At 37.4% G+C, this 25,425-nt stretch overlaps 1 long non-coding RNA gene across 5 annotated transcripts in view; it reads right to left on the reverse strand.

Annotated features, from left to right (window-relative positions):
* Positions 1-24,908, reverse strand: part of LOC146489446 (uncharacterized) — a 125,243-nt gene extending 100,335 nt beyond the window's left edge. For 3 of the 5 annotated variants that reach the window (XR_014864569.1, XR_014864570.1, XR_014864572.1), the window contains exons 1-3: positions 24,833-24,908; positions 22,768-22,858; positions 618-783 (exon numbers count right to left, since the gene is read on the reverse strand). This is a non-coding gene — a long non-coding RNA (uncharacterized LOC146489446). The remainder of the gene's footprint in view (positions 1-617; positions 784-22,767; positions 22,859-24,832) is intronic. The other 2 variants (XR_014864567.1, XR_014864568.1) reach the window with 1 other exon arrangement.
* Positions 24,909-25,425: the final 517 nt, after the last annotated feature.

Here is a 25,425-nt window from a genome sequence, read left to right on the forward strand (position 1 = left end):
AGGTACTGTAGAACAAATTGACTTTCTCACCCTTGTTACTCACATCAATGCCATAATATAAGAACTCAACTTGTGGCAAGTCTAGACTACACCATTCCCCAAATTTATGTAATATTGAGTTGTCAAACATACTCCTATAATGAGAATGATGTATTATTCCAGAAAGTGACACAGGCATACTCGGTACTTTATTCAAAAGTCGACTTGTGATAGGAGCACTCGGATTTCTTTTTTCCGAGTATGCCTGTGTCACTTTCTGGAATAATACACCATTCTCATTCATTTACCAGGCTGGAAATATACCATCACATTTATTTCATTTACCACACGTTCGACATTTAAATCCTAGCAGTATGCAGGATATTTGTCCCATGAACCTAGTTTAATGGCCTTAGCTCCCACGAGTCTCCTGTAGCTCAGTCGTAGAGCATCCGAACTAGTAATCGGAAGGTCTTAGATTCGACTCCTGATAGGAGCACTCGGATTTTTTTTTCCGAGTATGCCTGTGTCGCTTTCTGGAATAATACATCATTCTCATTCATTTACCAGGCTGGAAATATACCATCACATTAATTTCATACTCGTATAATCTTTGATTACTGCTAGTTAGTACTTACCAGATACAAACTTTCGCAAACCACTAAGACATGAATCCCCAACATGGGTATAGCATGGCTTCTTACTTGGCTGTTGTTGTCAAGTCAATGGAATCTCCAGGGAGTGAAAGGTCACCCATACTTTGATTCTTCCAGGAACTGCATTTCTGAGAGTTAACCCATCAACCTAACAGAGACAAATAAACCTTTTACATAATTTATTTCTACACGACATACCATGGACAAAATCCTACACAACACCTTAAAAAGATACAAAACTAGGGTCCTATACAATCCTAACCAAAAAGCAATAAAAAAAACTAAAATGCTTCTCCAGTAAATAATGTTTCTTTCTTAAGGTCCTATAAAATCCTGTAGCATCCTTAACAATACCATTTTTTCGTTTAGGTTTTTTAAAATAAGTTTGGGATCCTATAGTTCACCACTACTGCTGTTTTCTCCAAGTTTGGTTGGTTCAAACTCAGATCATGTGACATAGTGTTCTGTGGAGAGACATCATCAGGTTTTAGGATCTATCCAATGAAAATGCCTGGATGAGTAGCACTCGTCAAACAAAAAACCCTTGCATTTATTTTCCCAATTCATTAACAAACAAGAAGGTTGCCACTTTGCCCAACTCTACACCTCTTGTACTAGATTTTTTTATACCCCCACCACCATCATTTGGCTATTCTGGCCATAATATTCTAATGGTGAGTTAACAGAATAGTTATCCCACATGAAAATGTTATTTATTTTGTACTTCATTCAAAACTACAGGCATCAGCATTTCTGACCTGAACAGAACATCACAGTTATTCACCATGAGTATGTCAGAAAATGTTTTCAGACAACATAGTTTTGTTTAGTTGATGACTTGCCAACAGTTTATTTCCAAACAAATTTATAACCTTCTCAGTTGTTTTTACGTGTTTGCTTCAACCCGTAAACCACAAGCAGTGAAGATTGTTAAAATACAGTTGGTGACAAAATCTGAAATAAATTCACGACATGAACATGAACACAATCAACTGTTGTTTTGCTACTAAACCATGGAATAACTCTGTTGAGACATAACTCTTATTTCTCAAAATCTAAAAGAATTTGTCACTGTTTTGGCTAATTATGATAACCAGGTGGCTCAAGTTAATAAATGCAGTAATTTCTACTTGTTTCTACTGGTCTTCTCAATGAAAGTTTTGCACACACCAAGAAACGAGAAAAAACATGATTATGAGAAAGTTTGACAAAAGTTTGACCAGAAGCAATATTTTTAAGTGTAATGTAACATACATACATGTACATACATACATTTATTTACCCTCAGGATGAATGAGGTGAGCAAGACCTCTAGCAACAAGAGGTGCTAATTTGCCGAGAAAACAAATAACATAACAATATCATGACCACATGAGACAGCACCAACATCAACATCATGCGACAACATGATGACCTAATCTTTTACCTGGATGTTTGCCTTCGGAAAAAACATGACTAAATTAATCACATTCTCCAATCTGATTGCTCAATGAAAATAGCAAGGCGGGTCACCTTTGCTTTGCACACACGTAGACACCAACGCTATGAAAAATTACCATATTTATTGACATCTTAGAGGTATTGATGGAGATGATGATGATGATGATGATGATAATAATGTGCAGTTCCAGAAAATATCCATACCCCCCCCCCCCCCCCCCTCACGGAAGGTTTTTTATTTTAACTCCCCACCCCTTTCAGAGGGTTTATGAAGACCCCCCACCCCTCCGGAATTTCCGGGTTTTTAAAACCCTCCTCTCTCAGCCCCTGGGAAGTTCAAAATCTATTTAGACTGAGAAAATTGACGACTCACAATATTACGATTAATTTTTTTGTTATTATTGAAAGAACATGGACTACTCTTGTTCAGCTTTTTACAACACTTCGCCATTTTACTTGTTTATTTTTTTGCTAAGAAAAACTATTCCCAGAATAAAAAGAAAAAAACTCTAATGGTTGATTTTTTACATCAACAAAACACGGCTTAATTCTTTGTTGTTTGCGTAGTTTACATTTACAACTTTCCCAAGAGCTCAAGAAATTATCTCTATCGCCTTGCAAAAACTGCCAGTGTCCATGTATGCTTTGGGTGATAATCATGTAAACTCATATACAATGATGCTGAAATGTTGAAAAGAAATATTATTTACTTTTCTTAACTCTACTTTTTATACCTTACTTGTCATCCAGCATGCTCATTAACGTGTGCTTTTATAAATTACAGAGATGTTATATTCAAAATGTCCTCGCCATTGCTAGCGTAAAATTACTAGTTGAGCAGCCAAGCCTTCCAGAGGTTGGGCGAGGAAAGAGAATGAGAAATTAAACATGTTCGAAGAAGAATGCTGCATAGCAACACGCGAACATTTGCAAGCACTGTATACAACAAAACAAAATATTCTGTGGCACCGAGGCCCTTAATCTGGGTAATTTGCAGTCAGTAAATTGTATCCTCTTGATTATGCAAGGTAACAGAACGAAAGTTAAAATTAAAGACGTTACATAAAAGTATGTACAGGCAGTAGAAGTCAAGGAAATGGCTATTTCTAACTGGACGAAAACAACATGCCCAACTCGAAAGCAGCATGCTCCTTTGGGCACTGCTCACACTAAACCAAACAAACTTATCCTAATTCTTTTTAATCCTCCTTTGTAATATAAAAGTTCATTGTTTTTTTTTTTATGTATTGTACTGGATCTCGTTGTATGTGTGAAAAATAAAAATTGAATTGAATTGGCCGAGTAATGCCATCTACGAGAGACCCAGTAGTATCGAGACTGTACACAGAACAATCCTTAAAGTACCAAATAAAAAAAACATCGTTCTCCTAGTCAATTTGCTGTATTTCCCCTCTTTACCACCCTGGTTTCCAGCTAGTACCTTCTAAATCCTTTTCATTCCACGAAACCTCTACGGTCTGGCCCACCACAAAGAACTCATTATCCTCTGTTCCTCCTCCCTCTCAAAACTTTGCTGAATCTTTCTCTTTCTTTCAGAGCATTGTTTGACATTTTCCTCACATTGATCTGCTTTTACAATAAGATAAGATAGCAGTTTATTGTAAAAATACGCTTAGCTTTTGTGAGACCAGCAAGCTAGGCTCACCAGCTAGTTTACAGGTATTCCACACTAAATGATTAAAATAACTAACACAAATTAAAAAAACATGAACTGGCATACTAGGTAAAATTTAAATTTCTAATACAAATTAATCATCATACGTAACACAAAAATTACAATGAAGAAATAAATGGATATGAAAAAACTACAACAATTCGTTTTGTGTGAAAAGCTCACTCGATCAAAGTAGACCTGCCAGATCTAGTGTTCTGATCCTGTTTTTAAAACCCTTGTAAGTTTGAACTGTTCTGCTTGAGTCAGGTAATGAGTTCCAGAGTTTTGGTGCCGTAAACCTCCACGATTTAAGGTCATAAGTTGTAGTTCTGGCCTTTGGTCGCTTTAAAATGTCACTTCCTCTTAGATTGTATTTATTATTTCTAAGACCGATCAGTTCTTTTATCCCGGCTTTTTGGTGCATGTTCATTATTAACTGCATTAAAAACTGTGCAAACTATTTTTGCGAGGCGTTGATTCTCAAGTGATGGTAAACCTATTTTGTTGAGTAGTTCGGAGTAGGGCCTTTGTTTTTCGTTAAAGACAAAACGGAGGGCACGCTCATAAACTTTTGTTGCTGAAATGCCATGTCTCTGAGCAGTAGTTAAAATGAGGGATGATAAATGCGAGGTAAAGACACTTTCTTGATTCGAATGGAAGAATCTTTTTCATTCGCTTAAGTACAGCAATCTGCTGGAAGACTTTTCGGCATATTTTGCCTATGTGCTTCTCAAATTTCATTTTGTCATCTACTGTAACTCCGAGCATTTCAAGATCTTCAGTAATTGGAATAGCAATGTCTTCGCAATGGAACTGGGGCTTAACCTGGGTCTTTCCCATTACTATTGCTTGGTACTTGGAAGTGTTTCTCCTCATGCCGTTTTGCTCATACCATTGATCGACATAGGCAAGATCTGCATTAATCATTTTTTCAACTTTCTCTGGTGTACGGGCAGCGAAAAATATTTGCGTGTCGTCTGCGTACGCAGATAGTCTGCTCTGTTTGACAGCATAAGCAAGATCGTTCATGAATATATTGAATAATAGCTGGCCCAGTACGCTGCCTTGTGGGACCCCCACTGAGATTTCTTCCCAGTTTGAAAACTGATCTCCTAATCTGACCCGCTGACGCCGATTTGCAGGGTAGTTATGAACTAGATTGGTAGTTTTGCCGTCAGCTCCATAGGACTTGAGCTTGGCCACCAGCAGTTCGTGTGGCAAGGTATTGAATGCCTTGGAAAGATCCATCAACATGATTCCAATGATATTATGTTGGTCCAATTCCTTTCTCCACTGTTCTGTGAAATAGGTGTTTGTGAAATATATCTTCAAAGTAAGGGCTAATTCTTGTATGAACTAGCGTTTCAAAAACTTTTGACAAGGAAGGCAAGATAGTGATTGGTCTGTAATTGGATTTAGTCAAAGAGCAATCTTTCTTGAATACAGGTGTAACTTCTTTGAGTTTCCATTGTTAAGGTATCCTGGATTTGTTTAGGATGTAATTAAAAAGTTCGCTGAAAGGGTGGCATAGAACTTCAGCAGATGCTTTAATTGCTCTTGGTGGAATTTGATCGCAGCCTGTTGCTTTGTTTGTTTTGATCTTCATCATAGCCTCTTTTACTTCAGCGGAATTTGTTTTCTCTAAGGACAATGGAGGTTTGGCTGGTAAGTTTTGTTGTATGCGAGAAAGGTCAGAAATGTGACTACAATCCGGAGTTGGTTTTGCTTGACCGGTTTCTTCACGTGCGACGCTTGTAAAGAAATTGTTCGGAGTTTCTGCCACCGCTTGAGGGTCCCTGATAATCATATCATTGTCTTTGAGAACAATACGACTGTCATTTGTACTGTTGCGTGAATTCAAATAAGGTTTGATAGTGCTCCAAAATTTTCTTTGATTACCGCCTCTATCTTTGCAGACTTTTCTAAAACATCTAACAATGTTTTCACGTTTGGATTTACATGCTGCCTCATACTTACATGCTGCTCTTTTCCCAGAGTTTAAAATCTGGCAGAGGCTGACGGTCAAAACATTGAAGTGGTTTCTGTCCTCTCCAGCATTCGCCTGCCCGAAATATTGGGGTGCTGTAGTTATCAATGTAAGCACTTTCTGAAGAAGTGCGACATAATCTTTGCCATATGTTCCTTTAAAATTCTTTTTTGCACACCACACATTTTCCAAATAGTTCAAAATTTTACCCTTCACAGGTTGATAAGTTGTTTCATCCTCCTTTCTCCGTTCTTCAAATAGCAGACTAAAACATTTCAAGCCAACTTCATCGTTAAAAATGAAGTTTCCGTTGCTTCCAATTCCCCAGAAACACTCAATTGACTCTTTGTTAAAGACATCTTTGGAAATGCAATTGATAACTTCTTCAGCTATGTGCTCCATGTTTTTGTTGTGGTCTTTACTTCTGGGAGATGCTTGCTCATGTACACAGGGAGAGGAAAACGGGCTGTGATCTGAAAGAACTTTGTTTTCCACTGCGTGTACACGTTCAACAAAGTTCCTTTTGCTTAATATTCTGCGAATGATTTTTTAGTTACCTCATCCAGATCAAGCTAATTGGGCGACCGAACAAACAGTATCTGGACTAGTAAGTTGCTTGGTGCTTCTGATGGACCATTGTCTACAATGAAACCCATTATTTCTTTGAGCTTTCCTGTTTCCTGATTGCGGAAGAACTTGTCAAAGCTTGGAATTGACATAAGAAACAGTTCATTAAAAACACGAAAAACTGTGTCTGATTCAGTCAAAGAAAGGTTTACGAAGGTCACAGCCTTTCCAGTTCTCATGACATTAATAACAACATCTGTGTTTGGAATTAAAAGGCTGGCATTATCCAACTCCGGTTGTTTTCTCACTTCCATAAACAAATGACTCATTGGGGTGAATGCATTCACTCATGATTGATCAAACGTATGATCTGGAGTTTCAAAGTTTCTCCGCGTATTCCCCGGTTTAGAACTGGCTGAATGTTTCCACAAATAATGCAGGCTTAATATCGTTCAACATTAATTTCCTTTAAGTGACGCATAATAGTAGCATTGTCAGCCGCTTTAAAAAGTTTAGTGTCCAGGAGTCTTCGATCAGCCTGCAGGCCACCACCTCCACAAAGTATTCTGTCCCCCTCTCCGAATGCAAATTCAATGAAGCTCGCTAGTTTGGGCAACTCTTCACATTTCAGCTTTCTTCCTCTTCCTTCTGCAATTGTCCTAATATTCTATTCTTTCCTCTTCTTTGCTGTGCGTTGGACGTGAATATGCTGCTGACGAACAGTCATGTCATTTCTCACAGTCAGTGAATTAAATTCAATGTCCTTGAATTTTTTTAGCTTTCAATTCAAGTTTGCTTGATGCCCACTTACACTGCCCTTGAACTGGGTTCCGTTAAGGTTACCCGATACCTTCAGAGGTGTCTCGTGTTTAAGCGATGTAGCGCGTCCAGTTTAAACTTTAGATACTAAACCCCTATATCAAATTAAAGCTTATAGAGCTGGCTATCAAACTATACCAAGAATTTTGAAATACAATAAATTGTCGAATTTTTGACGGCCTCTAATTGCGAGCATCCGAATCACCTTTTTAAAGCTACAAGTCAAAGTGAATTTTGTTTTTTGCTAATTTAATTTGCTCCTCAGTTTCCGGACCCAAAGCGCTAAAAAACGTGTCTGCGTTTTGCCATTTTCAATCGCAGTGAAAAATTATAGAGCATTTTCGAAATAGGATGAAAAAAATGTGGAGTAATCATACAAAAATCGCTCTCGGAGAAAAAATATTTCGAAAGAATAAATTCGCAGACACATTTTTGTTGTTTATATGTTAAACTAGCTACTGTCCAAATTTGAAGGCAAACAAACAAATTCCTTTTGAGTTTTAGCTCTTTGAAGTGGCTCCTCCAAGTGAAAAAAATTTATTTGAGAAAACAGCGCTAAAAATTTGGCAATTCATTTTATTTCAAAATTCTTGGTTTAGTTGGATAGCCAGCTCGATAAGCTTTAATTTGATATGAGAGTTCAGGTATCTACAGTTTAAACCGGACGCGCTACATCGCTTGGACGCGAGATACCTCTGAAGGTACAGGGTAACCTTAAGTGATACAACATTTTTAACACTTGTTATTTTGGCAACAATGGCCTCCAACACATCCCTGTCCCTTTTGCTGTCGAGATATTTTAAAATGTCATTGAAATTATCCTTCAGGTTTGAATGCATGAAGCCTTTTACAGCACCATCCTTAACTTTAGACATAGTATCACTGACAATTTCTATAACCCTGTTCATGTCTGTGTCCTTTCCTTCTACTATAAATGCTTTCTGATCAATTTATATTTGAACAATGTTTAAATATTTCGATAGTTGTTCGAAGGTCTCAACAGGACAGAAGTAAGTTGCTTCCTTCTCATTGAGAAGTGATGCTTTTCACTTGCTGTAAATTTCGGCAGCTTGCGATGTCTCCAAAACAAAACTCTTTAGTAACTTTTCTCTAACATCAGCCATTGCCCAAGGTTCAGCCTTTCTTGTTCCATTTTTGCAGCAAATTAGTTCCCTTTTAATTACATCAATGTTTTGTCCCAGGGGCTCATCAACTCTGCTTCTTTGCATACCGACAAGTTTCGTTTCATCCTGTGTAACTGGCAACTGCTCACGCTGTCGAATTCTTTTTGCGTTTGTTATTGCTTTTTTATTCTGCCTGGCGTAAAAGCACTGAGATGCACCCGGAAATGGCAAAGAAGAACGGTCTTTTATGTACTGTACTGCAGCATTTAAAGAACAGTGTACGTAGCTTTGATGTTCCCCTATAGACTGTTTCCTTTTTACTGTTGAACTCATTCCACTCTCCGAAACACTGACATTCCTTCTCTTCCTGGAGTCTCTATTTCTTTCTTCTGGTAAGGCATTCCGATTACATTCCCTTGTTTCTTCCTTGCTGTTCTCATTTGTACCATTACTCAATTCACTTTGCTTCATACTTTTGCTATCATCCACTTGCTTTTCAAACTCGACTTTGCCGTGGGATTCACATTTGTGCTCTCCAGAGTCATCCATAGTAATACTTCCTTCTTATGTTTCCGTTTTTTGAAATTAAATTTTTTCTTGGCAAAAATTAACATTTTTACATCCTTGCTCCGTGTCAGAACAGTGCTTTTCCTTTTTTCCTTTCCTCTTGGGGTTCTCTCCGTTCTCCTTTTTTTATCCTTTAGATCCTCTTCTTTATCACTACTGCCATATTGTTTTTCCCCTTTACACACCTCCCCTCCCATTTCCTCGCACATACGACTCTCTTGCTTGTCCATTTTACCTTTGCCAAGATTACTTTTCTTTTGCTGCTTCTCAGTGCGTTTTTTGTCCATTCGTATGGTTTTCTGAGTGTCCTGCTTATCTAAATGTTGTTTTAAGCGTCTCATTTTTGTGACAATATGCCAGGTTTTTTCTCTGTTCCCTCTTTCACTGATGTCACACATTTCTTCTTTGCTCGTTTCAACTTTTGCCCTACCAAAACTACCTCTCTTATGCTGCGGCTGTGTGTTTTTTTGTCCTTTACTGGCATTTTCTTTGTGTCCTGCTCCTTTTCCTGTTGTTTTGACCTCCGCCTTCTAGTGAAAGTATGCCACAAGTTTTCAGTTTCTTCGACTGCAGTTCATGAGCAGGGGCGCTTTCCATTCAGTCAAAATTTCCGAGATTTCCGGTCAGAAATCCAATGGAACGGGAAAGTTCCGGAAAGAATTTCAGAAAATTTAGGACTACCTTTTGAGCTAACCCTTGTTTCCGGAATTTCCAGAATTACCGAATTTTTTGTGTTCCATTCGAGTGATGAGTGTCGGATTTAGTCTCCCTGGCCGAGTGCGAACGTCACGTGAGCCGAAAGAGCCGCAAACAAAATGGTTACGGAAGTGTATCAATGTTATGCTTGTGGTTTTTTGTCCGAGATTTTCGATGTTTTCTTAAACCACAAATGTCACGACAGGGCTCTTCATTTGCTACATTCCATAGGAACAGCAGTATTTGCTTCTCCGGCAGAATCGTAGGGCACCCAGATGTGTTCCCAGCTGGAATGCGTCCAGAGTGCATGATCTCCTGAGCCAACAACTCACATGTTTGTCGAGTCATGCGGAAATGGCTTTTAAATTCCCCCGACAAATAAGCAGGGATCATTGCTTCGAAATATCCATTAACATGATTTAAACTTCTCCGCATAAAAGAGGAAAATGCCGCCAGAAGGATTAAATCGTCTTCGCTATCAATAACAGAATAGTTTAACTCGGCATCATCTTCCTCTAAAGCTGCAAAAACATTAAAAAAGTCCACCATTTTCAAAAAGCCCAGCATGCCCCGATGGCCTCCTCACGTAATTCACAAGTTCAGGGACCCATTCCATTTGACCAGCAAGAATTCCGAAATCTTGAACTGGTTTTTTTGTTGAATGGAAAGTGCCCCAGGTTGTCACTGTAGCTGTACCTTGCGTCAAGAAAACTTTGTCACTCTGTTTAAATAATGGTACAAAATGGTTTACAGCAAACTCCTTTGAGCGATCTGGCCAACCATTTTGTACTGGTCCACGGGATTGCCACAACTGCAGAGTCTGAAGGGTTAGACTACGGTCTAGGCTTAAAAAGGTTCTGGTAAATAGGCAATAATTTATGGTTCTGATCAGGGTATACAGTCTGAATTGAAACTTCAAGAACACTTGCCAGGGCCATGATTTGCAAAGTTCCGTTGTATGAATACAGTCTTTGTCGATAATGGCTGTTCTCATGATTTCACAGTTGCATGCTGCTTCAAAACCCTGTTTCAAATGTACATCCGACGAACTTGAAGGAAAACAGCAGAGAACACACAAAGATTCCACAGACATAACACTGCCAGGACCTTTTCTTTGAACGTAAGGAATTTTAGCATTGACTAACAAAGGATGATTTCTGTAGAACTCTCTGTTCCTGGCAAGCTCAAAACATGTGCGTAAATGAAGTTCAAATGCTAAGTTTTCATTTTGACAAACCACCAAGCTAGCAGTTTTAAAAAGACAGTTGCCATCCTCAGTAGAAGCCACTAGAACATAACTTGCATAATTGGGAGGAACGATATGCCAAAAGAAGTTGCTGACCTGCCTTGATCTAAAATGTGTTTCAAAATTGATATTCTCCACTTTCAACGCAGGATTTACACACCATCACCTTTCCATTTGCTCGCATATTGTACAGAATTTGCTGAAATCATTGCAGCTTTTTTCCAACCATTTAAGATCTCGAAGCGCCATAACAGCTCTTTAAACTCCTTTAGTCATTTAGGTTGTTTTACGCGGAACTGAAGTTTAGTAGTGACCATAAGGTAATTAATGTAAATGACAAGTAAACAAAGCAGTTGCCTTCCCTTCCCTTCCCAGCTGAGTTTTATAAAACCTTTTGGGATGAGTTAGCCTCTAGTTTGATTAGTGCCCTAAACTACACTTATGATCAGGGGACTCTTTCAGTATCACAGAGACAAGGCATCATTAAACTTACACCAAAAAGAACGCTGATCCACACTTCATTAAAAACTGGCGTCCTTTAACTCTCCTGAACTGTGACCTTAAAATAGCTACGAAAGCCATTGCTAATCGAATAAAGGTTATCCCAAAACTTATTAACAATGATCAGATGGGCTTTCTAAAATGCAGATTTATTGGAGAAAATATTAGACTGATTGACAGTATCATGAACTATGCAGCAGAACAACAAATCCCTGGGTTGTTACTATTTATTGACTTCGAAAAAGCTTTTGACTCACTCGAGTGGTCATTTGTCGATCGTACGCTTGAATGCTTTGGATTCCGCCCCTCTTTGACATCTTGGATTCGAACGTTTTATAACAACATTGAAAGCTGCATTTTAAACAATGGATGGTCAAGTAAATTCTTTAAGTTACAAAGAGGTGTTCGACAAGGCTGGCCTTTGTCACCATCCCTGTTCATACTTTCAGTTGAAGTCCTAGGAAAAGCTATCAAAGCTAATACTAACATTAAAGGAATCACCGTGAATAATACAGAAATAAAATTGAGCCAATACGCGGACGACACAACCCTTATTCTTAACGGTAACCAAGACTCCTTATCCGCGGCCCTTGATACAATTAATAACTTCGGTAAATCTTCTGGTCTCAAACTTAATGACAAGAAAACTGAAGCTCTATGGATCGGGTCAATGAAGGGTAAGAAAGAAAAACTCTCCCCCAAAAAGAATTTTAAATGGGCTGAGATTAAAATCAAAGTCCTTGGAGTGTGGATTTCTACTGACCCAGCTGTCACTTTAAATATGAATTATACAGAAAAGGTGGACAAGATAAGAAATATTCTGAGCTGTTGGGAATACCGACGTCTAACTTTAATTAGCAAAATTCAGGTTATCAAGAGTCTAGTCTTATCTCAACTCACTTATATTTTAACACCTCTCACGACAAACCAAAGTTTTATTAATGAGATAAATGACATTTTTCATAGATTTCTTTGGAACAACTAGGGTGATAAGATTAAACGAACTGTGCTGATAAATGATTACGAGAATGGCGGTCTAAAAATGGTTGACTTATCTTTTTCTAACAAATCGCTAAAAACTACCTGGATTAGAAAGTATCTGGATACTTTGAACCACGGAAAATGGAAAGAAATTGTCTTCCTTGAGCTCGAAAAACATGGCGGCAGCCTTATCTTTAAGGGCAATTTAAACAAGACTGATTCCCTCAAGACTTTTCTAGTAAAGAACAACTTCATGAAAGAACTGCGAGAAATTTGGTCTGAGGTCAATTTTGAAGGTGTTATAAAAACAATACAACAGTTTCTTGAACAACCTTTATGGCATAACTCGCTAATAAGAATTGATAACAAGCCAATTTATGAGAAAGAACTCTTTGTGAGGAATTTCAGAGTCAAAGATTTAATGAAAGAACCTTGTAAGTTTCTTTGTTTCAAAGATTTTATTGAATTATATAAAATACAAATAAACCCCTTGAAATTTTGTGGACTTATATCCACCCTTAAATGTCTTTATAATAAAAATTTCCCAAATGAATCTACAACTGTTTTGGTTAAACAGGATTCTTTCCTTAACTCATTTCTTAAAAGCTCTAAAGGTAATAGAATAGTTTACAAGAAACTTGTCCCTCTTAAAAGCTATGCAACAGAGAAAACCCAATTAAAATGGAACACCATCGTTTCCCAGGAAGGTTGTAAGGCTGATTGGAAAGCAGCTTACACCTTGGCGTCCAAGGGCACTCAAAGTTTGACCCTCCTTAACTTTCAATACAGATTCTTGCACAGAATTCTTCCTTCTAACTTTTTTCTAACAAAAATTGGTATCAAACAAGACCCACAATACTCTTTTTGCAGAAAAGCTCCTGAAAATATTATTCATTTTTTTCTGGTATTGTCCAAAAGTTAGTTTTTTCTGGAGGGTTCTGACTGTTAAACTACTTGAATGTGAACTTATACCTAACGACTATTTGAAAGACACTGCAGTCTTTTTGGGACTAAAGCCGGACACAACAAAGTTTGCTCTTCAATTTAATTTCTGTTTTCTAATTGCCAGACATTACATATGGTGCTGCAAAATCAGTATCAAGGTCCCTAAGCTAAATATGTTTTTGGCGGTCCTCAAGTCCCAATTTAAAATTGAATCCTACAAACAAGCTCCTACTTCGAAGAAGTGGGATCCTTTAGTGCCCCTCTTCAACAATTATTGTTAGTTTCTCTGACAAGCCGTTAACAAATTAGTATGCTTTTCCCAATTGGCCTCCTTGCTTTTGAGAAGCTATTGTTTTTACAGCATTCATTAATTTTCTTCAAATTTCGTTCTTGGCACTGCTCACTACTGTGTTTTTGATTTTCCCATTTACTAAAAGAGAAGTATTTACCGCTAAAATCTGTCATCTGTCAGGTTATTACTTCATCACCATTTCTTAAATGTATATGTTTTACTATCGCGACTATCGTTATTGTTATTAGTATAATTATAATTATTACACTGTATTATTATTACTATTATTATATTTATTTTTTTGTTGTTTTTTATTTTTTTGTGTTTGTAGCTGTAATTAGTGTATTGTAAAAGATTATGTAATGTTGTACGGTTTGTTGATTTATCAATAAAGTTTATTAAAAATTTAAAAAAAAATTATTTACACGTTTTAGAGTAGTTTTTGTCTTTCATATGACATTTACTTGGCAAAAATTATGATCTTTACAAAAGATGTCTCTCTATGATCTTTTTTGGAGCCTTTATTCAAGTTGTCACACAATGCCTCCCGCTTATTCTTGACAAACTAAGGAAAAAAGTGATATGATACCCTGGTCTTTAAAAGTTAAGGATCATTTATCCATAAAATGGTCCTTAACATTTCAAGGAAAACACAAATAAATGAACGATAAAATAAATCATAGGTGTTACCTTATTCCAGATCAGGTCATGTTGACATGCGATAGCAACCACAAATTACCAGAGACAACATAACTATAAGCTTACAAACAACTATCTTTATCCAAAACACAGGGATCCTCCCAAGCCTCACCAACTGGCCACCACTGTTATTGAAATTTGGGTCAAATTAATACAGTCAACTCTCTCATAGCGACCACTTCTCGTAAGCGGCCACCTCACATAAGCAACCACTTTGTAAACAACCGTTTTGTTTCCCAGTTAAACACTGTATCAAGAGCTCTTTCATAAGCGACCACCACTCAAATTTGTTAAGGGACCGCAACCACTTTTTAGGCTAAAAATTACACATATTCTTTTGTTTTCTGTTCCAACATGTTATACAAAGTTTCATCAGAAGAATGAATAGATTTGAAAACATAAATAAATTAGCTTCTATTTGCCTAATTTTAGCTGCTAAAGGTAATATTTTTCTGTAATTAAATAATCAATCCAGTATTAGGCTTATTTTGTTGATCTTTCCCGTAAGTGACCACCTCCCGTAAATTATTGACCAATTTGTCATGCCAAAAGGGTGGTCACTTATGAGAGAGTTGACTGTTAAAGGCAAGAGGTTATAAAACACATGTTTAAATACCATACTGTCATTGACTAAAAACACTGACTATTGATCACTCATTCAAAAATCCTAAGAACTCTGTCGACCAGTAATGTGAAAAAGAGCAAATGTCGCAACAAGTTTGATATGAGAATTTACAATGTGCGTGTGTAGATTAATTAGACATGACCAGCCTACTTGTAATGTATACATATACATCAAACAACGAAGGGTTAAAGTTAATCATGATTTGCCCTGATTTTTTAAAAACAAAGCAAAAACCAAAAAGTATGAAAAAAAAAATAAACCCACAGTCCACATGGTCAGTTATATGATCCAATATGGTGGCCTAAAGCATCCTTAAGGAGCAGATGTCTGAAGGATGGATGTGGAATCAACAGAGATTAAACCATTTGAAGGCTTCAAAAATGGTACTTTTGTTGCATTGTTAATTGTACTTATTTCCAAGTAGAAAAAAACTGAAGTGTTTGAATTCAAACAAAAAATTTCTCACCTGCTAACTTCTATAAGTCCATTTTGCTTGTAGTGTCTGATCTGAACTTGTGTGCCATCAAGAGTGCATTTACTTGGCTTTTGATGCACATTTCATTTTTTTTTTTTTTTGCAGGAATCCCGCAAGGCTGTGGCTTGGTAGGAACACTGTCTGTAGTATCGCTGTACATTTCTAATTGCCCGCAAATACAGCACAATGTGTAAAATGTAGAGATACTACACCCTAAAACAAATTGTAAGATATATTAATTGTCCACAAGAATTATTTTCCCAAATATCTCCCAACCCACAGAACCAGGCACAAAGATGGCGAATTTGAAACATTTTTATGTTGAGAGTTGAAACGGAAAACCACTCATGTGCAATAGATACATCTGCGATATATTCTCATCGTGGAATGTCAAAAGGAAGGAGCTAGAAGACCACAATAATTTTGTCATAGCAAATAACAGAAATAAACATAATGGTAACAAAAACTTACTTAAGCTTAAAGATTTAACAAACAAGAAATCCCCAACATCTGGGCACGAGTCGGGATAAAAAATAACTTTTTACCTCATGGCCAGACCAGCAAGAAGTAGGGCTGCAACAATACATTTTCTTAGGATACGATACATATCTCGATACAAGTGCCACGATATGATACATCATTACATACAACTGACAAGTGACATAATCGTACTAAACTGCTTTGGAATCTTTAATTTCTGTTGATAACGAATCAACAATATTAGCAAATGGTAACAAATAACTGTAGTACTTGAACAGGCTTTAGTCGATGCACTCGATGGATGATGTCGTTGAACATGAAAAAAAAATGTTGCCAGTTCGTCGTTGAGACAGGGTATCGTAGTTCGGAGAAACAATGGTGACAAATTACGATTTCTTTTACGACCTTCCTTTCCCCTTGGGCATCATAAATACTTTAAATCCAAAGTTTTTCCACATCTTTGATTTAAACGAGGACGGTGCCAGTTGTAACTCAACAGAGGAAGACATTTTAACGAAAGAACCGCACGTTTTTGCTGAGGGTGCGTAAGACTGTCGGCTGACAACTTATTGGAACTACGCATAATCTCATGCCGCCATCTTGACAAATACTTGATCGGAAGCATGCAAAGTGATACTAAGCAAGGACCAAGCCCTGTGGCTAAAAAAAGGCTTGCGCTTGGGTAAGGAGTCATTAAACTGGTTAAAACTGCAGTAATTTCTGACTTTTGATGAGGAATATTTTATTGTTTTGCGATATAGCGATATCCCATTCAAATATCGATTATCATATCGTGACAAAAAATATTGCGGTTCACTGGTGCACCGATGTATCGCTGCAGCCCTAGCAAGAAGGCAGGTTCTGTCTAATTTCTTCGAATTTTCTTTGTTTAACAAGGTAGAGAAACTAATCATTTACTAACTGAATTATTTCTAGAATCCAAGTTGCCATTTAATCTGTTCTCTTCGCTCTTATACATGTAGTATGTTTGCCAAATGTTTTATTGTTCCTCAGAAGTCAACACTACAACAGAAATTCGAGGTTAATATGACTTGCTATCTGGATTTCAAGTCTGGAGTAAAAGCTGATTTCAAGAATGATTCTCTGAGCTGTCTTCGTGATAACTATGCAAGACAACAGTAGTGCCCAAATCCAAGCCAAAGCAATCTCACAGTTCTAAGCTAAAATTGTTTCTATCACATAGCTTACCATCTTTCTTTTTTATTAGCAGGAAAAAAATTAAGTTCAGGTACACTTGGAAAATGAAGTAAATGTGATGGTATATTTCAAGCCTGGTGAATACATGAGAATGATGCATTATTCTAGAAAGTGACACAGGCATACTCGGAAAAAAAATCTGAGTGCTCCTATCAGGAGTTGAACCTAAGACCTTCTGATTACTAGTTCGGATGCTCTTCCACTGAGCTACAGGAGACTTGTGGGAGCTAAGGCCATTAAACTAGGTTCATGGGACAAACATCCTGCATACTGCTAGGATTTGAATGTCGAACGTGTGGTATATGAAATAAATGACTGTAATGGTATATTTCCAGCCTGGTGAATACAGAATGATGTATTATTCTAGAAAGTGACACAGGCAAAAAATGGAAAATGGTACACAGATCTGAATGAAATTACAAGCTGAAATGCCGAAAATTAATGGTGAGTTCAATTTCGTGCAAGATTCTTAAAATTATTCAAATAAACAAGATTAACAAACAAATTCTGACATTAAGACATCCTTTTCGCTTTCCTTTCTCTTCACTTCTTATTCTCGTTAAACACAGAAACAAAGGAATTTGAATAAACTACCAAACCGCTGGCATGTTTGTGAGTGAAAAAGTTGTTGTTTATCCCAATTCACGCCCAGTGGGGGGCGTTTTCATGGTGTTCACTGAAACTCAGAACTCACTTACTGAGTGACAATTTCCTTTTGTTTACACTGTATTATCACAGAAGGAACAGTAGCTTCTATTATAATCATTATTAATAATATTGTGGTCATTTCCCTGGTATCTTTAACCACACTACAAGGAATGCAAACTTGAAAAGCATATTACATGTAAATATAAATATTGCTTAACCATTATGCACCAGCCGTTTCCAGAGGTTTTCCAAAATTCAGCAAAATTGGCAAAGTGGTTATTTCCAACCCCATGTGCAGTAAAAATACAGAACTTACAGGGCAAAAAAACAACAACACCGCTTTGGTCTAAAATAGTTAAAATTACTAATTATGAAATAAAACACACTAGTCGCCAATTCAATTTTTTTCCAAAAAAGAAACTTGAAGGTAAAAATTTCCTAAATTTCGATGAAATTTGATCCGCGCGCCACATGGGCGAAATATGATCCGTCTCAAGAGCATGTGTTTGTTTACGCAAGATCACATGAGTTGTCACATTTTGTCAATGAAAATAGAATGAAAAACACGCAGAAAGCTTTCCTTAATGTAAAATTTATTCAGAAAAGTCTTTGTTTATGCCTCAGAAAGAAACATATATAATTATAAATGCGAGACGAGACACACGCAAGTCATTTGAAGGAACTACAAAGAGCATTTCAAAGCGAATTTATCAACCCGTGCGGAGCACGTTTTTCAAAAATTTCGCAAAAACTGTTCAGAGTACAAAGAATCGGTCAATAAGAATAGTATTTCAGTACAAATACACAATCAAACCAAAGCCACAACAAAAATTGAAATCTGACATGACTTGCGAACGCGAAGTGAGGGCGATCACTGCCGGTTTTGGCCAGCACAGTGCGTTATGGGTTAAATTGAAGCAAGAGCAATTTATCTTTCACTGAAAACTAAAATGACATGCTAAAATGACAAAGCCACAACAAAAATTGAAACCTGACACGACTTGCGAACGCGAAGCGAGGGCGATCACTGCCGGTTTTGGCCGGCACAGTGCATTATGGGTTAAATTAAAGCAAGAACAATTTATCTTTCACTGAAAACTAAAATGACATGCTAAAATGACAAAGCCACAACAAAAATTGAAATCTGACATGACTTGCTATAGACAAAAAGCTCTTTTGCCTAGGTCCCCCTAAGACCTAAAAATATCTGGGCAGTTAGTGGATTCTGATTGGTCAGTCCTTTCTGAAGACAATGAGAACAATAGGGGACAAAAAAATCCCTTCTAGGCGAGGTAGGACCCGAAAGCGAAGCGAGGGTGATCACTGCTGGTTTTGGCCGGCACGGTGCGTTATGGGTTAAATTAAAGCAAGAGGAATTTATCTTTCACTGAAAACTAAAATGACAAAGCCACTTGTGCGTATTTCACCAAAAAAATGAGACTGGTTGTTTTAGTAGAAATGATCTGTTTTCTAAGGAACCGCTCATTAGAATTTTGTGAAATTTGACAAAACAGTAGTTCTCTAAAAGCGTAACTCGCTTACGGATAAAACTAAAACCTGACAGAGGGTATCTTCACAAAACATCAAAGTGCAAAACCAATATTTACAGATCTCTGTCAAAATTACATGAAAGCAGTGTCAGTAAGTCAGTATTTTGTGAGTTTTTTTAGCTACAAAAAATGGAAAAAAGCTACCAAGTGCATTTTCTAAAAAAGGAAACCTTTTATTTGTTACGGTTTACAGGGCGGGACAAAAGTGCTGTCTGATAGCTCGGGGCTAGTGGAATGACTTGTCGGGCTAGCGTTTTCTTATCGCAGCTTGCCCAATGGGCAAGGACCACCATTGGTTCCTCTGTTCTGATGATGATAAATTGAGCTTTTACAGCTATTTCAGTTAACGTTGTCGGTTCAAAGCATAAAGCTAAAAGACAAGACCGAAAGTTTACGTGGGATTTTTATGAATAAATTAATCAAAATCAGTCATGCCTGGAGAAAACAATAGGTTGTAATTAGCAGTAGAATGACCTGCACATGCAGGAGTGATTTTGATGAAATTATTCATGAAAAATAATCCCACAAAACATTGCAGTCTTGTCTTTTAGCTTGATTTTAATCCAACAACGTTAATTAAAATAGCTGTGGAAAAGGTCAGTGTTATGAGGCCAAATCATTGAGCATGACAACGTCTTGCGCCGCATTTTAGTTGCATCCGTAAATAACGTCATGACTTTTTCTGTTTACATAAGTGGCCGAAATATACATTTTGAAATGACAATATTTGCCGACTGTGACAGCGTGCAGTGCGAGACAACCAGTCTAATTAAATTCCAGCAAAGTCAAGGTTCAGTGGATTTTCCTCAGAATTTTAGGTGCGTTTCGTTAGGAAAATCCAAATCCGGATTCTTGTTTCTATTTAAAGGCTGCCAATTCATTATTCAAAACAAAAAGGTCCACTTCGTGTAAAAAAAAAAAAAAAAAAAAAAAACTCTCTTGAAGAAAAGCTAGCTGACCTGGCGCCGTTATCGAGTTGCGTGTTTGTTTCTATTTTTTATCAAATGCTAATGGCGCTAGGTCTGGAAAAGAGTTTGTCAGCTTGACGAGCTTTGAAGAGAATTAACTCCATCGAATAGGGACAGACTTCAGATTACAGTGGTAGTTTAATTGACCGATCGCAACGTTCATGACATTCACAAAAATAACTGTGTTGTGATTTCCATAAATTTATTGTATTTTTCACTGTCGACGGGGTTAAATGTAAACATTGAAGGAGCGGATCCATTTGAGTGCAGATGCTATTTCTCCTTTATAATTTCGCCCATGTTTGAATGAAATTTTACTCTGAAGCAGTCATTTGCAATTTATAAAAAATTTCTGGTCTTACAAAGCGAAACAATTGTCATACAGGTGCATTAACTGCGTTGATTATATGCAAATTGCACTCGGGCCGAGGGCAATCTCGTACCCAGAGTCTTCAGGCTTTTTGGTCAGCGGGGCAACGCCGGGAAGACTCTGGGGACATCAAAAAAATTCAATTTTTATTATTGGCTGTTCCGTAATGGTTTCCATTGTTTTACCACAGAAATCCTCCCCCAGAGTCTTCCCGGCGTTGCCCTGCAGACCAAAAAGCCTGAAGACTCTGGGTACAAGATTGGGCCGACGGCAGCGTTTCACAACCTCATGACATTCGACAGAAGCGCAGGTCGTAAAGGAGAGATCTACACAAGGAAGAAAAAATTAATTACAATCATGCTACTTTGAATGAAAATCATATTCAAGAATCAAAATATAGGAAGAATTAGTTTTAACATGTATCTATACTTGGTATCATTACTTGTATTTTGCATAATTAAATAAATCTAATTATTCTTTATAAACAATTTAATTTTCGGGCTAGCTCCTCAGACCTACGGGCTAGTAATCTCAAGTAACAGCTTGCCCGAAGGGCAATCTTATCTTTTCATTTTCATCTTACCCTGGCCATTTATAGCTCACCACATTGCCAAAGCAATGGTACTACCTACAAGCAATAATTTGCAAAAAGGTTGAGGTATGCTGAGCATTTTGCCTATTTCCTGCAAATAACACACTCTAAAGTGGCAAGGAACAATGTAATACACTTCCTCTTTTTGGGCTGCCTCTTTTTTTTATTATTTGTTATTGGAAAAGTTGGAACGAACAAAAACCAACAGGCATTACTTTCACTTCACAAGCAGTTCCCTCAATTGGGTACAAAGAGAATTCTGTAAATATTCATGGCTTTTGTCTGCAGTTGCACAATGTATGCCACAAAAGGGGATACAAGTCAAAGAAGAAAATCACAATAGCTTTCAGACAGGTTACATCGTAAAAGGAAGTATTTAATATGGAGTCCTTTTGACCTTTTTAGTGTAATTTACCTATTGAGATGTATTGCATGATGCATCATGCTGTTGTGACATTTATTAAAAAGAAGCAAACTTGTGTTTTAACAATATCTGGTATAATTTTACGTTTATTATTTGACCGAAGAACTCCAACCTATCCCAGGGAGGGGGGAAGGGGTCACATATTACATACAACTGGTTGCGATATGTACATTTATTTTATCTCTGTTCGTGACTGGGTGGTATCCTGGAAATCCTGCAATCTGATAAGGTCTGGGAGCGGACATTATTTCCAATCTCTGACCATGATCACAGTAACCGGAATCCGTGGAAATATCATGAAGTGTAATCATTTATTTTTACTCTCAACTGGTGCAATGAAAACACTGGATTTTTTCCCCTTGCAGTGAAACTTTTTACTCACTAAACATTGTAAAATAAACGTAAAAGATCAGCAATGAATAAAAGGACTTGTTCTCCAGAGTGGAGTATTCATGTGATTTTGTTAATAAAACTTTGCTGTTTTGCAAGATATTGTTTTTCTGGCAGTGTTGACATGCCGTTTATCATAAAACTACTAACTTCAGAGCAATCTTTTGAGCTCAGTTTCGGTCCCTGTTTGTTATTTCCCTTGAGTTTTATTTTATAATCTCGTCCCATTTTGCTTTATTTAAGAAAATTTGATTGTTAGCTAAATTACTCAAACATATGCCTTGTAACACTGCATCATTGGCAGTCTTGTTAGCATAAACTACTGACAAGTTTTTCTTGTATACTTTTTTATTTTAGCATTGATTTCGTGCGTGGCGATCATGGTAGAAAACAAACAGAATTTTAAAATAAGAAATAAAGGCAGAGAGAAAGATGTGAGAGTATTTTTCACTGAATTTTTTTTGTTAAGAATTTTTGTTAAAAGCAAATTTATGGTTAAAGTGTGACTTCATTTTCATCAAAACAAAGCTTATGCAGAACATTTATTTGCCTGTTTGTGTGAATTTTTCAAAGGTTGTTGTTTAGTTTCTTTCTATACTGATTGCTATGAAATATCACAGTTTGTATTTTTTCATTTACTACTCCAGGATATATTCTATGTCTGTTTTATTGTTAGTCAGTCTTCTTCTCTGACATTATACATGCACAGCCTTCTTGATAAGCAAAATTTACATAATTTGTAACCAGAGAGTGAAAGTGTTTCTTAGCGGGCGTAGACTGTTCGCAAACAATTCACCTCATGATCATTCATCTTAAAAACTAAAAAACAGACAAAAATAAATATGTTACTCACCAGCCTGGCCTAGGTAAGTCCCTATAGGGAAAAACTGTGCCCTTGGTCTTGAGTACGGCCCTTGGCCTCATGACCAAGACCTCGGACCTCCCTGCCAGTGAATAACAAATACTTATTATATGGCTGGCTCCGCGAGCGGGCAAGATGAGTCAAATCCTGCGCTGTGATTGGCTACCCGAGCGGGCAAGATGGAGCTATCTTGCCCGCTCGGGATTACCTGTTGCCTGTCCGCTTGGCATCGAAAGTTTAATCCCAACAACAATGCAATCTTTCCCTCAATTTTCTCGTTGTTTTGGGAGAAAACGCTCACTTAAAAGTTCGGTAAACTCTCAACATTTACCTAAAGGAAAGGAAAGAGAATGGAATCGTCCTGGTGTAGTGAAAACTTTGTTTCAGCTACAATGAATGTGAGTTGAATCGTTGAGTTGCTCTGCGTGTAGTATTTTGGATAGAATTGATTTTGAAAAACTTATAATCTCAAGTCGAGTGCCAAATTGATAAGTTCTCTAGGTTTGCAATGACTGTATTTAAATCATAGCGTAGTGGAAGTGGCGGTTAGTGTTTAGAGCAGTTCAGAAAAGTCTTTTTTTTAAGTTCGCCGAAGAAGCTCACGTTTTTATTTAGCCGCGTCTTGCTTGTTGTAAACAACAAAAATCTTGTCAAAGTTTCGCCCAGTTTTCTGATTTACCCGCTCTTTTTTTCGGTTTATGTTTGCATATAATCTCAAAATCTATTGTTTCATTCAAGAATTAATGAATGGAAGCCGAAAAATGTGTAAACATTTTTATTATTTATGCCGCCGCGCGATCGGCTGAAAATGGCGAGTTTGCCGGATTCTATTCAAATCTTCCCGCTCTTGCAAAAATCTAAATTTTTCGTTCTCAATAATTGTATACTCCCTTTAATTGCTTTGCTATTGCAAAGTTAGAGCCCTAAGATAATTTAGGATTCCTTGTTTTCCACGATTACATGCTAATCCAAAAATGCACTGAAAATAAATCTTGCACCGGCCGGCTATGAAGAATTTCTTTCCGAGTAGAGCAGTTTCTTGTCGTGTTTTGTTTTGTTGTTGTAGTTTTAATTTGATGGTAAAGCCATATAATAAATCCTTTATTGACCAAGCTTGTTCGGTCAAGATGGCCGAATATTGGCCTCGTTCTTTTTTTGCGTTTTTATGGACCTCGACTTCGTCTCGGTCCATAAAAACGCAAAAAAAGAACTTGGCCAATATCCAGCCATCTTGACCTCACGCTTGGTCCATAACGCATATTTATCATCTTGTAAAGAAAGGACTCAATTGGAAATAACAAAAAAAGGGCCTACCCACTCTTTCTCATAGAAACCTGGTAGAGAAACATTGGTAATTTTTTTACCAAGCAGTAATGGCAGTTTACAGAGGCGTCTAAACAGCTATAATGATCAAGTTCTTTACCAGATGAATGAAATAACTGAGATACTTCAAAACAATTTTAACTCTTGAAAGTCTGTCAATGTTCAAAGTTTCTCAGTTGACATTTATTGTAATTTTAGCCGTGTCTACCCCGCCCAACTAAGATGGCGGCAGAACCCTTGGAAAAGGTGTACAGTGTATACTGATTACTCATTCTCAGTAACTGATGGAGAATTTTTAGTATCTCGCTGCGTCAATTGCTTTCGCCATTAATGGCTTCGCATTCAATTTCGCATTTACCATTGATGATTTCTAACAAAGGCTTATTTATTTTATCCAACAACGCAAGCACAAATTCCTAACTCTCGTATCGAGGTTACTCGTGATTTCCAGTTCCCTTACCTCACCCATCGATTACAGAAAGTCAATGGGTGATTTTGAACTCATCCTTCTTTTGCCGCGTTATTCAACAAAACGTCCTTTGCTCAAATCAAGAACACAAGGGCAAAACAAGCAATTTTTCAGCTCATTCAGCGACCCAAGAACTGATACCTGAGCTGTGTACATGACACGGGAGACAAAAGTGGTTTTATGCTAAATCACCCTGTCTTCCGACAGAGAAAGAAACTATAGGTGTTTGTTCTTATCATTATGGGAATAAAGATGAAAACCTACCTTTTTCATTGGCGTAGCTTGCATTGTAGCAACCAACAGCGCATTGCCAGTCCGAACACGGGGCTCGCACGGAGTCGGCTCGCTTCGATACTCGATATAAACATAAAGTCGATTCGATACCAGTATCGGAATAGCCACGGGCAACGGCGGGAGAACCCGCCTGAGGCAAACTCTTTTCACTTGTTGTGCTGCCCGGGAGGGCTGAACGCTGTTTAACATGACGAGCTAGGCGAACAAGGTTTAAACTGAAACAGTGCAAACAAACTTAACTTAAACGTGTACAAACCATAAGGTGAAAAAACCGACAAAACCGAACGGAAATACAGAAGGTCACAGAACACTTACATTATTATGGCGCGTTTAGAGGAAACTTCTCAGTGGAAACTGCTTGCAGACTGCAGTATTAAACTGTAACTCATTGAAACCTCAACGTATAATGAACAGAAATGTCATTTCAGAAAAGCGTGACTTGAAAATGCAAATTACCAACCTAATTCCCGCGTAAAACAGGCCTAAGGGAAAACTATTGAGGCCTGTATAACAACAAGGGGTTAGATCCAACATCAGTCCCCATAAAAATTCCCTAACTATTT

This window comes from Pavona decussata, unplaced genomic scaffold (assembly GCF_977016875.1).
Source record: "Pavona decussata unplaced genomic scaffold, jaPavDecu1.1 SCAFFOLD_6, whole genome shotgun sequence".
Taxonomy (NCBI): Eukaryota; Metazoa; Cnidaria; class Anthozoa; order Scleractinia; family Agariciidae; genus Pavona; species Pavona decussata.